Below are 18,779 nucleotides of genomic sequence, written 5' to 3' on the forward strand. Positions count from 1 at the left end.
TTCTCCCTTTTCTTCTGCGGCATACGATAATGACATTCATATTAATTAAGAATTTGTCATGATTTTTTTATCAGATGACCACAAGGGTAGGAATCGTGACGACGAGGACACTGCCTTTTGTTTTCCCCTTTCACTTCAAGGACGCATAATTCCATGATTTTTTTTTAATTCATTTTGTGTGCTCTTAATATATAAATAAATAAATTATAAAAAAATAGATAGTAAAAATATCAATAACTTTTATTTTATTCACCGTCAAAAAATGCTTGAAGTTCGGACCTTTAGACTAGAATACCCCCTTAAGGGATCAGTGATAAAGTTTTAAATTGTATCTTACTTTCTTTTAGTTATTGGTAAAAAGTAGACTTATCCACGATAGTTGAAGTCTCAGGAAAATTTAAAAATAGCGGACTTGAAATTTTAATAGCAATAATATGATTACTCCAAACAAGCATAGCAGGAGAAATAAAAACCTGCATAGCAGGATAATAAACAATCGAGCTATTGTGTTTGGTTATGCATTTGAACCATTTTTCCACTTTTTTGAAAATAACTTACTAGGACTGGAAACATAAAAACTTTGGGAGGTACAAAAAAAAAACAAAACGCGCTAACTTTGCGAATGTATTGAGTGTTTGATAGGTATACTTTCCGAAAATATTAATAAAGTCCGCCGGCTGATTTGAGTAGCGATAAAATTGTCGCTCCGTGTGCTCCCCTTAAGAGTCTGTATTGTTTCGGGATGATTAGCTTAAAATCGATTTATAATAAACTCTCCATTAAAGTAGTTCAACGGGATGGTCTTTTTCTATTTAGACAGAAGGTTAGGTTAGGTTATGATTCTAGTCGGCAATTGCAAAGGAAGTGCTCTACTGTTTCTTCCTCCTCTTTATCTCTACAGCTTCTACAATATTGATGGGAGAATACTCCTAGTCTCAAGGAATACCTTCCAAATAGTTAGTGGCCGGTGACACAAGCCACGACCTTCGAGATATCTTCTCTTGAGAGGCTAAGCAATTCCTTTGTTCTTTTCTTGTTTATTTGCGGCCATAGTAGCTTGGCTGTTACGCACGTATCTTTATCTTCCCATGACCTATTGACCTCTTCGGTAATGTTGTTGTTTATTATTAATTTACTCGTGGCCAAAGGTATTCCAATGGTACTTTTATCACGGAGCAGTTGAAGACCAGTGCCTTTTCTGGCTAGCTCATCAGCTCTACAGTTTCCCTCAATATATCTGTGTCCCGGAACCCAAATAAGGGCGACCTTGAATACGACGCTAATATCATTTAGGGCTGCTCGGCATTCCTGTGCAACCTTTGATCTTAGTATAGCCGTATTCATTGATTTAATGGCCGCTTGGCTATCCGAGAATATATTTATAGTCGTTTTTGTTACGGCATGCATATTTAGGTATGCAGCCACTTCTTTTATGGCTGAAACCTCTGCCTGATAGACGCTGCTGTAGTCTGGTAGTCGAACGGATAGTTCCAGTCCTAATTCTTTCGAAAATACACTAAGCTTGGAACCGTCTGTATAAAAATTTAATTCCTCCTTCTCCATGGCCTTGGTGTCTGCCACTCCCTTCTTGACGGTATACTTGTCTTGAAGAGCTTGTCGAAGGTAAGTCTAGAAGTAGAATAGTCTATTTCTTGATTGTGACTGTTCAGAGTGTGCAAAATACAGGCATGGCCAAACCGCCGTTCTCTCCATAGCGCCATACATTTGAGTCTAAGCGCTAAGGCGGCGGCCAGGTTTTGCCCTACGAGATTTAGTGCAGGCAAATTGATTAGCACTTCTAGCACTTTGTTTGGGGTAGTCATTAAAGCACCAGAGATGCATAAAAGAGCTGTTCCTTGGACCTTACTCATGATTTTAGCGTAACACGCCTTTAGAGCAGATGGCCACCATACAAGTATTCCATATATTAAGATTGGTCTAACTACCGAAGTATACAGCCAATGAGTAACGCGAGGTGTTAATCCCCATTTAATACCAACCGCTCTTTTGCAAGTATATAATGCAACGTTGCGCCTCTTTTACTCTTTCCTCAATATTAGGTTTCCATGTGAATTTCTTGACATTCTCTCTCAAAGGAATCTCCACACCCTTGAAAACCAGCGGGGAGATTATAGGAAACCTATGTTTCTTTGTGAAGAGAATTATTTCAGCTTATGCGGGTTTAGTAGCGAGTCCCCTACTCTCAGTCCAGCTCCTAAGCGTGGCCATGTTAGAGCGCAGAATGTCCGTTTAGATAGAAACACTCAAAGAAAAATGTACATTCCTTGTAGCGCCGATGTTTCTTGGCACCAAGTAGAGCCTTAGGGCTAACTATGATACTTCGTACTTGGAATTAAAATTTGTGAGGCCATTGAAATTTAAGGAGAAAATCAATCAACTAAAGCGATAAAAACTACTTTTTCAAGGTACATTTATTTTTTTATTTTATTGGTAGTCGAAAAAGTCTTTTCGTATTTTGTCAATAGATCTCGTTGGAGTCATCTATTTCTAGTGCTACCAATCACATTGTGTCATATCATATGGTGTTAGAAAGGTGACATTTTAAGCTTCATTTAACCAAAAAAAATTAAATTCGGAAAAGTTGAAAAAAAGTTATAGCTGTTCAAAAATGAGTGAAAATAATGAAGAAATTCGCTATATTTTGAAATTTTTGTAAATATATAATAAAAAAGGGAAGAATGCCACGCAAGCCATCAATGAAATTTGTGAAGTTTACGGAGACGATGCTGTATCAGTTCGTGTAGCACAACAATGGTTCGCTCGCTTTCGTTCTGGAAATTTCGATGTGAAAGATGCACCTCGCTCCGGTCGACGTATCGTTGAAAAAGTCGATGAAATTATGGAAAAGATTGACCGGGACCACCACATAAGCTGTCATGACATCGCCAAGGCACTAAACATTCATCATCAAACAGTTTTGAACCATTTAAAAAAGGCTGGTTACAAAAAGAAGCTCGATGTTTGGGTACCAAATGAATTGTCTGTGAAAAATTTAATGGACCGAATTAACATTTGCGATTCTTTGCTGAAACAAAATGAAATGGAACCATTTCTGAAGCGAATGGTAATAGGAGACGAAAAGTGGATCAAATACGACAATAATGTGTGAAAAAAGATCATGGTGCAAGGGTGGTGAAGCTCGACAAATGGTCGCAAAGCCAGGATTGACGCCTCGAAAGGTTATACTGTGTGTTTGGTGGGATTGGAAAAGAATCATCCACTATGAGCTGCTCCAGCCTGCAAGAAGGATTGATTCTACACTTTACTGTCAACAACTGATGAGATTGAAGCAAGCAATCGAAAAAAAACGGCCAGAACTGATCAGCAGAAAGGGCGTCGTCTTCCATCAGGACAACCCTAGGGAGTAAAGTTGGCTTCAAGAGAAGCCTGTGAAAATTACTTGTCGCAGTTTTTGATGGAATAATGTCTCTAGAAGAAAAATGGCAAAAGGTGGTCGACCAAAATGGTACATATTTGGTTTAATAAAGTTCATTATAAATATAAAAAAAAATGAGTTGAAGTTTGATTAGAAATACGAAAAGACTTTTTCGACTACCCAATATATTAATTTTCCTTTTTATTATCTATCAAGTAATGGTGTCTTTAATTTCATGTATCCTAATGATTTTTTTTTTCTATTTAAAGTTTTTTTTGATGGAAGCACAAAAGGCTTTCTCTATTTCACATGAGATCTGCCCAATAGCACTCGTATCGAATGTATCGTAACGAATTATCGAGTGTTTGAAATATTAAATGGTTGAAAATTTTTCAGAGTAAATAAATAAAACTTCGAGTTATCGAGTGTTTCTATTTAACTTCGAATGTTTTACATATTCATAATATGAATAATTTAATCTTTGAAAAGAACTCATTTATACGGGTTTGCTTCGAAGCACATTGCTGCTGCTCAGACTTTTCAATAATTTTTTAAGGGGGGAGCCTGGTTTATAAGGTCAAAAAAATCAATTTTTTTTTTGTTTTAAGCGATTCCTAATATATTTTCGAATATTCACACAAAGTTACAGAGCCTAATTCATACAATAGATACAAAGCCAAAGGTAGGCGAGCGTTAGGTAGTTACGCTGTGACCGGACAGCTATAGTACAAACTTTATCTTCTTTTCTCGACTTTTCATTTTTATGATTTCTTTGAATTGGCGTACATGAATGAAAAAAAACTAATGAACCTTTTGAAATGAATCATAGCTTGTTCCCTTCAGTATTAAATTCTCTTCTATTTGAACTAACAAAATAGATAAGAAAAAAAATTTTCAAGATTTTTATACCAAGTTGAAGTGAATTTTTTTTTATAGAAAGGCATTTTTTTCTTTAACACCTCAAAAAAGTTGAAATTTTGGAATTTCTCTCAGTTTTCTTAGTTCATCTATAATAAAAAATCATGATAATTAGAAATCCATTTCAATTTTTTGCTTTAGATAATAATTACGAGCTGTATCTTGTACACCAGTTGGAAACTCCAGCGTTGGAGCGCTCTACTAATTTCTATGTTAAACATTTTTTCAACTTATTTTAACCAGTACAAAAATTTTTTATACTTTTTAAATGTCCATTAAAAAATAGAAAAAACTTTGCAGTGCTAAATTAATTTTTTCCTTAAAAAAAAAAAAATTGCAAAGAGATGCAATTTTTAGACCTCATAAACCAGGCTCCCTCCTTAAGGAGAAAAAGTGTCTGATGTGCTGTTTCATCAGTTTCGTTTTGTAGACAAAAGCCTTTTAAGTTATCAAATGCGGCTCTTGCTACCTATACCTCTGCCAAAGATTCTGATGTATCGTCTTCATCTTCATTGTTGTTCTTTTCATTCGTATCCGTCGCAGATCAAATTTTGCCATCGGTTAGTGATTTTGAAACAGCAACATCTTCATCCACTTGAACATAGTCAGAAAAACTCACACCGCTGATGTCAACTATTGGTGCCATTTAGGGGTCTTCATCATCCATAATTATTTGCGAATTGTCTTGATCTTCTTTTACGAAGCGTAGCAAAGGTTTCTCAGCAATCCTCAAACATAGTACTCAGATTTAATTTAAAAATTTTTAATCTGTATACCAACGAAGTGATTCGTGCGGAACGTGCGTCAAAATGTGCTTATGTTTTATGCATAACACGCAACCACGGGTCCCAAAATTTAAAGTTCTTACTAACACACCAAGAAACTTTGCAAATTTGAATTGTCGAGGGTTTGACCAGTTCAAAGAGTTTGCATATAAATGTATGGACATAATTCGAAATATAAAGAGATTTTGTAGGGGATTCGTGATAACTTTGAATGATGGTTAATGAGAGGTTCGAAATATCGCGGGTTTGAATTAACGAGAGTCCACTGTACTTATAAATTGTTTTCATCTTCAACTTTAAGTTTGCATCAGTATACATTTTTGCTTTTAAGTTTAGTCTTTCTTTCTCTGCTGTTTACTTTTTGTCAAACCGAAAAGACTAGGCTTTGAACTAAGTTTTTCTATACGCCTTACAACTTGAATGAAAAACAACGATTGAACGCAAACAAAGTTCTCGTTTAAAAAGTTCCTATCCCTACTTTCAAATCAGAAATGGTTCTTGGGTTATTATCATTTATCATATTTTATTATCATGGAACCTCCAAAATAGAAGTACAAGTCGTTACAGACGCCTGTCGTATGACTTAGGTGGGGTGCTTAAATTGTAATGGCATTTTTGAACTGAGTCTTCAAAATTATTTCCATTTAGGTAGTAGACTTTTACAATTTTATGCGTTCTGTGCCCCTAACGAAGCCTTAAAGTTCACATATAACAGCTGACAAATAATGATCATTGGACGACAGTTTAAATCAAACCAGTTGGTGTTAATAAACCGGGCATTTATTGCACGATCTCTTATCCGTACTAGCATCCCTATGTATGAGGGCCTGCCATCTATCGTTATGATTTGAACTAGGTATTATTTGAAGAATGATAACACTTAGCTGTCATCTGATTTGACAGAAAATTAGTTTTATTCTTCCCCTGAACGAAAATGGTTAAGTATACGCTCAAAGAACGCTGGGAAATATTGCGACATTACTTTGAAAATCATCATTTTTAATCACCTTTGCCCAAGCCGTCTTATGTCCAACAGGCCTATGTGATGGCTTTCAGCCAGCCAGGTCAACCTAACCCAATCTAAGCCGTCTTATGTATTGAATTAACATACCGCCCAGTTTTATCTATTTTCCAAGATAATTTGGCACTTAAAAAAATAAACTTTTAATGGCAAAAAATTATTAGGTTTCACACCAGTTTTTAATTTTACAACAACTATAACTAATTCCACTCAGTAATGCGATAATATCTTAAATTACTTGATTTGTATGTATGTACGTAAGCTTATTTGCGCGTGTCAGCTGTTTTCCTATTAATTCTCAAACAAAATAAATTTCTAGCAGACAGTCGAAAGGCAAATATGTAACGCTTGAATGCATTTTGCAATTGAAAAAGTGCTGGCGTTTACGTAAAAGTAATTGTTTAAAATCAAAATAAAAAAAACGACAAAAAACGCAATGCAAATAATGAAGTAAATAATAAAATAATAATTAAGAAAATGTCTCAATTACATGTATAAGTATAATGACAGTTCGAGTTGCTAAAAATGCTTAGTTCGAATTTTATTATATTAGAAAAAATATAAGGGGTGGTTAAGTTTCAAGGGCCGGTGTGTATTTGAATAAAATACAATTATTTTAGGAAATTATTGTCACTTCTCTTTATTATGATAATATTAGTATGGCTCAATTACGTATGGAACAAAATAGCACACAACATAGCAATGTGCCGAATTATCTCATCCTTTAGCTCTTGAATTGTTGCTGGCTTATCGACGTACACCTTTTCTTTCAAATAACTCCAAAGAAAGAAGTCCAACGGTGTCAAATCACATGATCTTCGCTGCCAATTGACATCGCCGCGACGTGAGATTATTCGGCCATCAAATTTTTCGCGCAAAAGGGTCATTGTTTCGTTAGATGTGTGACAAGTGGCAACGTCTTGTTGAAACCACATATCGTCCACATCTATATCTTCCAATTCGGGCCATAAAAAGTACGTTAACATCTCACGATAGCGGTCACTATTCACAGTAACTGCCTGACCGGTCTCATTTTGGAAAAAATACGGCCCAATGATGCCGCCGGCCCATAAACCACACCAAACTCCAGTCACTCTTTGTGGGTGCATTGGTTTTTCGGCAATCACTCTTGGATTATCATTCGCCCAAATACGGCAATTCTGCTTATTGGCGAATCCACTGAGATGAAAATGGGCCTAATTATTGAAGATGAAGTGCGCGATATGCATTTTGATTTGAACGCCCGTTTTCATAATAAGCTTGAATAACTTTAACTCGTTGCTCGATTATGTATCTTTCCATTGAGTTAGTCTGAAATTAGGAAATGTCAAATGAAATTCAGAAAAAGCTTGACGTTTAGGTGTGGTTGAAATTCAACATCGGCCCTTTTTAAAGAAAATCTGCGAACTATTGTATATACCTATAAGTACAATGAATATAATTTTATAAAAAAAAATTCGAATATTTTACAAGTCACTTCTTAGAAAAACTATTTGCATTTGAATTAGTTATCATTAACAAGCGTATACTATATCTGCATGACAAGGTTTGATTTCCATAAATGAATAGTCAATGACAAGTCTACTTATTTTTAATTATAGGTACAATTTAATTTCAAATGTTTTAGACTTTCGTACTATTTGTTATTGTTTTTCTCCTTTTGCGTTTTCCTACTCGATAAGGTATTAAAGTACTGCAGTTAGTAATTTGCGCACAAAGTTCAAAATAATTTCACGCTTCTTTATTTAAAGTCTGCTATTGTTGCATTTTATTACTCAGCTGATAAAATATTAATGAAGCATTTTTTGAATCTGTGATACTTGGCCAATCAAGTCAGCTGGTGCTGGCGGAAAAAAGCAATTTCGACAGTAAGCTGTTATATTTATACAAGAATGTGTGTGTGTGTGTGTGGTGAGTAGTTGAGCGATAAACCGGTCCGCGTTTGTCTTCAATATATTAGTCATACCATACTACTAATTTGCTATTTATTTGTGTGCATGCAAGATCATAAACACATTAGGGTGGTTAATCTTGGTTGAACAAATTTTTTTTTCGATTTCAAAATGGGGTATTGTTTTTTTCTGAAGCATGGAAATATTAAAAATTCACCACATATTGATGAATTTTGACCCTATTTATTTATTCATTTTGTAATTTCAACTATTATAATTTTTTTATAAAAATATAATTCATACTACCACAAGAACCATATAAAGTAAAATTTCGAACTTTGTATAAAATTTATAAAAATTCAGCAAATGTTCATCATTATTTCAAACTTTTTACTCTGAGTTTTTAAACAAATTTCGGGTATGCAGTTTAATAGATAATTGAATTTTGTTATAATGAAGCGAATGTTTCAAATAGATAAAAAATCACGCTGATTTTTTTAAAAAAGTTTTCGGACGCTGTCTTGTGCACTTTCTCCATTTAAAGCTACATAAAACTGTACATTTCTTTATATGGAAGAAAACACTCAACACAGTCAGGAGGAAAAAGTAAGTATAAATAAAAAAAAAATTTCTTATGAAATTTTACTCTTCACCTTTTTGGATAGCTAAAAATATTTACTAACAGGTGTTATTTTGAATAGCCCGCTATTTCGGTAGATGTCAATTTTGAAGTTGTCATTTTTTGATATTTGACAAGTAGAAACTACGCCATTAATACGAGACACGCTTAAACAACGCATTGAAATTATTAAAATTCACTATAAAAATGGTGAAAATTTGGCAGAGACGGTTCGTAAAACTCGAACATCATCGTTCATGGATCATCGTGAAGCACCTTGTCGGACCGCAATACAGAAATTGGTGTGATGAATAAAACCCGTGCACGTCGCTCAAGAGCAGCCGAAAATATTGCTGTTGTAGCCGAAAGTGTTGAGGAAACCCGTGCACGTCCATTCCTCGTCGATCTTTGGAATTAGGCATTCCACAAACGTCATTACACCATATTTTGCATAAAGATTTGGGGCTTAAGGCTTATAAAGTCCAGTTAACATAAGAACAACGTCGTGTCTTTGCTGATTGGGTCGTTGAAATGCATGAAAACGATCCGGAATTCCATCGAAAAAAATCTTGAGTGATGAGGCCTATTTCCACCTCGTTGGCTTCGTCAACAAGCAAAATTGTCGAATCTGGGGCTTAGAAAATTCAAGAGTTATTGTTGAAAAGCCTCTCTATCCTCAACGTGTGACTGTTTGGTGCGTTTTATGGTCCAGCGGAGTCATTGGACCTTACTTTTTCGAAAATGAAGCTGGAGCAACAGTGAATGGATTGCGTTATCGAGAGATGAATAACGACTTTTTATGGCCGGAATTGGATGGTTATTTTCAACAAGACGGCGCTACGTGCCACACGAGCAACGATCACCATTGATCTTTTATTAAAATAACACCTCTTATTGGAAAACCCTTTAGTTTTTAAAATACTTTGCCGAATAATGTCCACAAAATTCTTTTTTTAATTATGTCAAGAGAGAAAGACTTAGTGAAAAGTCATAAATTCCAAACCGTATCAAGTAGCAATTTTTAGTTGTCAGCAATTAATTAAAATTTTATTGAGGAAAAAAATATGCCTCTAATTTGGCATATTTTTTATCAAAACTAAACAAAAATTGGAACCTTAAACTAACATTTAAAATAAGTGGACGCACAGCAAAAAAAAAATATTTTTTCAAATAATCTGTAAAAGGCGAGTTCTTACTTTTGGAAAAATGTGAACCACCCTAATGCTTATGAATTAGTAATGAGGTGTTTAGTGCTAACGATCGTTTACATTCATTGCTAATGTTTTTATGCATCATGAATAACTGTAGTAAATAAATTTACAAATTTATTTGTTTATTTTCTTGGCGAGGCAGGAAAATGTTTTTACTGAATCAGCTAGAAATATTATGCGATTTATTTCTTCCTGAGAACATTGATATTTATAGGTGTATGCGCAAAAGTAAAGTGATACATAGGTGTACATTAAGTGGCCAGTTGATGAAAAAGTGGCTTAACCGATTCGAATGATTTATTTCCATACTGGGCGAACTGAAGTTACTAAGAATGTCAGATGGAAGCCAAGTATCTCTACATTTAATCTCTTCAACTTGTACGGAGCATCTCTCGCTCTACGCGACATTCAACTCAACCGTTGGATCTCTAAATCTCACACCAATTCCAGGAAGTAAGTAGATTGTTTGGTTCAGGTTAAAACGCCCATTGTATTCGAAGCGCTGGAAAGTAAAAGGGTAGATAGTCAAAGAGGAAATGAGAATAATAACAAAACAGATAGGATAGAATAGAGACATAGAGGTAGCTAGATCTGTGAGAATTTTCCATATGCTTCGGCAAATCTGAAAATATCCTTCAGTTTGAGAGAACGAATTTTACTTGTTCTCATGACAACGGCACCCACAATTCATAATCTTGCATTAGCAATGGCAGGACTCTCACATAGAAAATGCTCAGTGCTATTCGCCTCGTCTAAGCAGCACAGGCAAATCGGGTATTCAATCAAGTATGTAGGTTGTTTAGTATCAATCGTAAAATTCAAGCTTTCACACATTCATGGGAATTAATGTATTTCACACTTTTAACGAGTGGTCCTCAAAAGCTTCGTCGACAAGGTTAGAAGAGTTTTCTTTATATTAAGGTCGTAGTTGACACCCGCATAAGATTTAACTCCTACAAGAATTAAGGCCATTTAACTTTCATTTGCGTTCTGTGGATGGGCTGATAATCCTTTGTGAGCTGAATCAGATTTTTTCGTGAAATCACCCGCAGCGTTGAGACTCATTTCTGTCCATTATTTGGAATTTATATGTTACACCAGTGGTCGCCAACCTTTTCAATGTGTTGAGCTACTTTCAAGATTTTGAAATAAACAGCGAGCTACTTGCACAAGCCAACATAAATTAAATAATACACAGTTATATTCGACATACCACAATACATGTATTTATTTTACTAAGATACGATCTATAGTATATATAATAAACTTATGACTTATAGTGCTTATACTTATGCATAACTACATCCATGTTCACACCTATCAATCGTAACAAAATTTTTTACAGTCATAATGGCAAATCACAAGCGACTTAAAAAAACAACAAAACAGTAATAGTACATTATTATATAAATAAAATATGGGCAGATAAAAAGAGCATATTTAATGAGAAGGTTGACATTCTGACTCATCGATATTTTTTTTAATATTTGCAGTATAATTTGATACAGTCATTCGAATACAGTTATCCAAATGTATATCTGTAAGCCGATTGCGGTATTTATTTTTAATAAATTTCATATTGGAAAAAGAAGATTCACACAAATAAGTTGAACTGAATAACGCTTCCACTTTCAACTCAACACGACATAAAACTGAATACTTATCTTTACTTATTAAAGTCCATATACATTTTGTACTTGAACCTAAAGATTTTAAAGTCAAGTCACTTTGAAAAGCAATCAGTTCCATTTCTGTCACAGCAATGTCTTCGCCAAAGTTGTTCATACCACAAGTTGCAAACTGTTGTATATCAATGTCCATGAAAGGTGAAACAACAAATTGCGTCACTAAAGCAATTTTGCTGAAATCCTTGAAACGATTTTTGAAGTTTTCCTTCAAGGTAGAAACTATTTCCATATGATATTTACTGTATAGGGCTCTAATAGATTTTTGGATATCTTTTCGGAAAGAATAGGAAAATGCTTAGTATCGCGGTTTTTTAGGTTTTGTTCCCAAAATTCAAGTTTTGTAATAAATGCATTTATCTCAGAAATAATTTCCGCTAATTCTTTATCCCTGCCTTGAAGCTGCAAGTTAAGCTCATTTAATTTCTCTGTAATGTCCACAAGAAAACCAAAATCTCTGAGCCAAGTCGAATTTTCCAGTTCAGGAATCGGTTCATCGCGTTCTTTGAAAAATTGGAGTATAGCAGGACATCATTGAAACGTTTGAGCACTCATCCTCTGCTTAACCATCGCACTTCAGAGTGAAGAAGTAGGTCTCCGTATTGACAGTCAATTTCATCAGCCAAGGTTTTAAATAATATTCTTTGTAACGCTTGAGCTCTAATCTTGTTCACAATTTTCACCACCAGTTTCATAACGTTGTTCAAGTTTAGAAAATTTCCACATAATGCTTACTGATGTATAATACCGTGGTAACTAAGAAATTGTGGAAAACTTTCATCCTTATGCCACAGCGCCACGAATCCCTTATCACAACCCACCATAGCTGGAGCACCGTCAGTTGTCAGGCCTACCATTTTTGATATTGGAATTTTCTCAGAAGAGATGAGATTTTTTAAATGAGAAAACAGCTCTATCCTAGTAGTATGTCCTTTGAGTGGAATAAACTTCAAAAGATCTTCTTTAATTGTAAAATCACTAAAAGCCATCCTGACAAATATGGCTATCTGTGAGGTGTCAACTACATCTGCTGATTCATCCAGTTGCAGTGAAAAATAAATACAGTTATCTAAGTTACTTTTTAACTGTAAAAAAATATCATTGCTCATTACTTCTACTCGCCTCATCACTGTATTAGCAGAAAGTTGCATAGATTTTATAGCAGACACTATTTCGTTTTTATTTCTAAAGTTGGCGAATAAAGAATCTGCAGCTTCCAAAAATGCTTGCTTTATGATTTCCCCGTCTTCATAAGGTTTTTTATTTTGTGCAGTTATCTGGGAAACACGATAAGATGCTTCAGTTGCAGTCTTATTTTTGTCGATTGTTTTCAAAAATATTGACTGTTGTCCAATTAACTGGATTTTTAAATGTTTCAGTTTTTCTTTTCTGGTGGCAGAATTTAACGGGAATGCCTTCTCAAAATTCGAATGTACAGTTTTATGATGCCTCTCAATATTTCCTTTTTTAGGAACTGACACAGATGTATTATATAACAAACAAACACTTTTGCCTTTAACTTCTGTGAAGAAGTATTGTTCTTCCTATTCCGAATGGAAATGGTATGTCTTCGCCTTCTTACTATTGCTTGCCATAATGTTTCGAACCAACCGCTGCACACAGAACGTTGATAATGCCGTTCAGTATTAAACTGAGCGCAATGTCGACGTGCATTACGTATATATAAAGGCAAAAAATTCTCGAACACGCTAATCGGTTCCTGCCGATCCTAGAACGGAGACGCGACTTCGCGTCGTGTTTGTCGGCGAGAAAAAAATTCTCGAACACGCTAATCGGTTCCTGCCGATCCTAGAACGGAGACGCGACTTCGCGTCGTGTTTGTCGGCGAGAAGTCGCTTACCGCAGTGTTGCCGCTGTTTATCTATTTATTATGAATATTTTTGAAATTTGCTAATACTGGTATGATTTTCAGACTTTTGGATTTTTTGCAAGGTGAGCAGCGCGAGCTACCAGAATTGCCTTTGCGAGCTACCGGTAGCTCGCGATCGACGGGTTGGCGACCACTGTGTTACACAATAGCACCTAATTTGTAAAACGATCGCTAAATCGTTTTCGCTAGATGGGTTAAAAAATGCTACACCTTTTGCTGAGTTCCTCATGTTTGGTGGGATATATTTTGGCGCACCTCGAAAACCGCAAGCATCTCATAGTCATACGGTTGATATTTTACTCAAAGTTTTACATTCGGTTGAAAAAGTTATGCGCTAACGGTAAATGCGTAAATAAGTGAGCAATCAATGCGTACAAATCGAAACGCATCAGTGAGTAAAGAAGTACTTAGAGAAACGTTAATATTTGTTCGTTATTTTGCGTAATGCTTGCTGTCAAATAATCTGAATGAATGCTTATTTTTTTATATTTTTTCATAATAAAAAAAATTAATCAATACACGATTTTATTTGCTTTGAGATCATCTATCTCAAAGGGTTATTATTCGAATTTTTCCAAACTTCAACTCTGACTTTGGTGAAACTCGATCTTCAAAGTTTGATTCAGATTTTACTCGAAATGGCGGAACTTTGGCAGGATTTTTTTGTTCAAAATTTTAGTTTATGCACCAGTCTTCAAACTCAAGACTTATCATTAAAAAAAGGCTGCACAATTATGCATTTCTGTTCTGCAATTCAGTATGCTTAATGAGCAATTAGTTCAGCCTATACCGATAGCCGATGCCGTTTGTTCCGCCTAAATGCCTATTCATAGATTATTGTTTTTATGAATATAAATTGTCAATACTTGCCAATATGTCGCGCTTTTATAATTTCGCAACGGGGTGCTTACTTATAAGGGGTTTTCGAATAACAGCTGTTACAGGTGAATGGATTGCGCTATCGAGAGATGATTAACGATTTTTTATGGCCGGAATTGGATGATATTCATCTGGAGAACGTTTATTTTCAACACGGCGGAGCTACGTGCCACACAAGCAATGATTCCATTGATCTTTTAAGGGAAAAGTTTCCGAACCGTGTTATCTCTTGAAGAGATGATCACAATTGGCCACCGAGATCTTGTGATTTAGCACCTTCCGACTTTTTCTTGGGAGCCACGTGAAAGAGAAGGTCTACGCCAGCAGCCCAGGGTCGATTCAAGACCTCAAAGATGGAATCCGTGAGACTATCGAGGACATAGGGTAGACAATTTGCAATTCGGTTATGGAAAATTTCATGAAAAGGATATTGTCATGTGAGCGTAATTTCCACTATTAACGGCATACCTACCTCTTTATAATAAAATAAATATCCGATCATTTATATTAAAAAATAGCATTTTGCTTTGAATATCAAAATAACACCTCTTATTAAAGAGTCCTACATTGTTTTTGTTTGAGAATTATTAAATTTTTGTAAATTTTATACAAAGCTTGGATCTTTGACTTATATGGTTTTTGTTGAAAAATACTTACGAACAATGCGTTGGCAACCATATATGCGCGTTTTTTATCGAGTACGGTGTCGTAACGGTAATTTTTGCGTTTTGAATATATTTGCTCTGATCGCATTCAGAAAAATACTATTGGGACGGGCCGTTTTTCAGCTGACATTTTGTGATTATAATAAAACTACATATTTTTGTAGTGAAATCGTTTTTCGTTTTCGTTTGCTATCTTTGTGAAGCAACTCGTTGAATCTCATTGTTACAAAAAAAAAAAAAAACAAGCAACTTCGAAAACTACTACAAAAGAAAACAAAAAAAAAATCAACTACAAAAAAACAAATCAATTATTGTTTGCTTGTTATTTGTCTGCTGTTGCGTTTGTTTGTAAAGAAATAAATTGCCATCAAGGAATTAGAAAACCAAACCTGAGCCTTCAACCCGTCGGAGAAACTAGAAATGATTCTGTGCAATTTCATGCTACTAAATGATGTGCGAAATTTATGCCTACCCGTCAACCCGTTACCCCCTGTCCGTTGCAATTTTGTTCAAGCGGTCATTGAAATGCGTCCATTGATCTATTTTCCTGGAAGGGTTCGAATTTTTTTATGATATAAAAAAATTTAATTTATGCCAATAAGCCGCAGATAAAAGAAAATTGATTGAGATTTTTATCACGCATTTCTTTTTCAATAGAAATATGAAAAAGCTCCCAAGTGTACCTAAGTTATTATAAATTATCCTTATTAAAACGTCAAAGTTTTATTGTTTTGCTTCAATTTGTGAAAAAGAAATGTGCGATAATCGCAATAAGTTTTGTTTCATATGTGGTTCGTGGTTCAAAAGCATTGTTTGAAGTTACAGAGTAATAAAGCTCTGGTTGATGGCAACAACGATTTCTTTAAGCTTACATATATAGGGTTATTCAACTTTTTTCCGATAGGGAGGGCGAACGACGCAATATTTTTTATTTTTCGCTTGTCATTTGTAAACTTCATTAGTATACATTTCATCATGGAACGCTACACACTTGAGAATCGATTGCAAATCGTGCAAATTTTTTATGAAAATAATCGTTCTGTTGCTGCTACTTTAAGAGCATTACGGCCATTTTACGGTCCATTTTACAAGCCGTCCCGTTTTGGGGTTATGTGAAGTCATTGGTCTACAGTAACAAGCCGGCGACGATTTGTGAGCTCAGAGCCAATATTGAACGCGAAATTGCTGGAATTTCGGCCGATTTATGCAAAAGAGTGGTCGAAAATTGGGTTCAACGATTGGACTTCGTAAAACGTGCACGCGGTGGTCATGCAAAAGAAATCGAATTTCATACTTAAATGTATATGCTCAAACTCGATAATAAAAAAAAAATTAGTTAAAAAAGTCAAATCGTTTGTGTTTTATTCAAAAAAGTTCAAAAGTTGAAGCGCTCTTACTGAAAAACCCTATACTACTTCTGATCGCTGGTATGAACCGGAATTTGCTTGTACTGAGTGTTGAAATTCAAGAGATATAAATAAAAACGTTGCCAGAAAAGTCGAATTTCCTTATATTCTCCGGTGATATGGCATCATCAGCCTTATCATAAACCAGATGATTGTTATTTTTGTAAAACGGACGTAAACGGTCATCATTATAAAACTCGAAAGCACATAAAGTATGCTGATGTTGCAACTGGTAAGAAACTCGTAGTCTTGGACGATATGATTGACTCAACTGCAGGTCATGAATTGAAGGAAGCTCAACTCATTGCTGATGATGATCAAACTGATAACAATGAACGTCTGGTTCTAAGTCTTCAGAACGACACATTGTATCAAATTCAGATTTTTAGGATCTTTCTTGTGATTTACTTCTATCGGGAAGACAATCTGAAACGCTCGCTTCTCGATTTAAACAATGGAGTTTAGTTGATGACTACTTCAGAATTACGTATTCGCGGAAAGATGATGATCAAATTTCTTACAGAGAAGTATTTAAAACTGATGAAGAGAATGACAAACTTGTTAATTGCTCGAATGTAAACGAATTATTCTACCTCTTGGACTTTTATCACGAATCCAATGGGTGGCGACTTTTCATTGATGGATCATGCATGAGTACTGTACTGTATTATACTTTACTGTACTGTACTACACAGTACTGTACTGTAGTGTACCGTAGTATACGAGGGGTGCCTTTTATATGTCGGGATTTGGCAACCCTGGTGTTGAAATCTGGCAACTGACAGATGTATCGCAAAGTTTGACATTTTTTGGCTTTTACGTACTCAGAACGTTTTGAAATACCAGCGCTATTTGTGTTGTTTACAGTAACTTAAAAGATTCATCTCGGTCCAAAAATGGAATTAAATCGTGAACATTTTCGTGCGATTATTTTTTACAACTTTCGACGTGGATTAACTCAGCAACATTGCATGGATGAACTTAATTCGTTTTTGGGCGATGAAGCTCCATCAAGGATCAGTATTTATCGATGGTATGGTGAATTCAATCGTGGTCGTAGTTCACTCCAAGACGAATTTCGTGAAGGTCGTCCAAAATCAGTTGTTGTTCCGAAAACCATTGATGCTGTGCGCGAACTGATATTGCAAGATCGTCATGTGACCTATCGTGAGATTGAGACAATCTTAGGCGTTAGTGGAACCAGCATACATTCAATATTGCATAAACATTTGACTGTCAAAAAAATTTGTTCGCGTTGGATCCCACACAATTTCTCAATCGCTCAAAAAAGGCTCGTGCCGATTGGTCGAAGGAAATGCTCAAAAAATACGATCGCGGGGCTTCGAAACACGTCTATGGCATCGTGACAGGTGATGAATCATGGATTTACGCGTATGAGCCCGAAAGTAAACAGCAGTCGACTATATGGGTGTTTCAAGATGAGCCAAATCCAACAAAAGTTGTTCGCGCACGAAGCACTTCCAAGCAAATGGTAACCTGTTTTTTCGGAAAAACTGGACATGTCGCAACCGTACCACTATAACAACGCAGAACAGTAAATTCTGAGTTATACAGAACCATTTGTTTGCCAGTTGTCTTCCAAGAAATTAGGAAAACCAATCGCCAAAGACGGATCACTCTTCACCAGGACAATGCGAGCTCTCACACATCGGCTCAAACAACTGCATTTTTGAGCACCCAAAACATCGAATTAATGGGTACAGTGCTGCACTGTACTGTATATCTATACTCCACTAAATATTATGTGTTTATAATGGCACTTGTTATCATTTTCATGCTTCAAAACGCAAAAACTCACACAACTCTATGAATTGTCATCCAATTACAATAAAATATAGCTTTTTCGATGCAAAATTAAATTTACCATAATGATGGTGTACTAAAAAAAATACTCAATATCGGATAATATCTTAAAAATGATGTCAAAGTTGAAAAAATGGAGAAAAACCAAAAAATTCCAAAAACTTACAACTACAGTCTCGTCAGTTTTCAATTTAAAAAAAATTATGAACACACTGTCAAAAAGGCTTGTTTTTGTTCATTCGAACTAAAAAAAAAATTAGAAATCGGATGGAAATTGGTGAAGTAAGGAGTGATTGTTCACATCAACCTACTGAAAAACGGTTTTTTGGCCATAAAACGAGATTTTGGGGGTGTATTGGAAATTTCTCCCATACCATTTTTCTTAGTTTTACTATATCTACAAGTTGTGCTAGGTCTCCATAAAAGTATAATATCACTGTGGCACAGTGTTATGAATCATGATGAATTAAAAAAAAATATATAATAATACAAAAAAAAACTTTTTTTAAACTTAGAAATTCCTTCCGCTCTTATTATTTTGAGCGCAGGTGTAGCAACATTTGCATACTCATATACATGCACACTC

Source organism: Anastrepha obliqua, chromosome 5 (assembly GCF_027943255.1).
Source record: "Anastrepha obliqua isolate idAnaObli1 chromosome 5, idAnaObli1_1.0, whole genome shotgun sequence".
Taxonomy (NCBI): Eukaryota; Metazoa; Arthropoda; class Insecta; order Diptera; family Tephritidae; genus Anastrepha; species Anastrepha obliqua.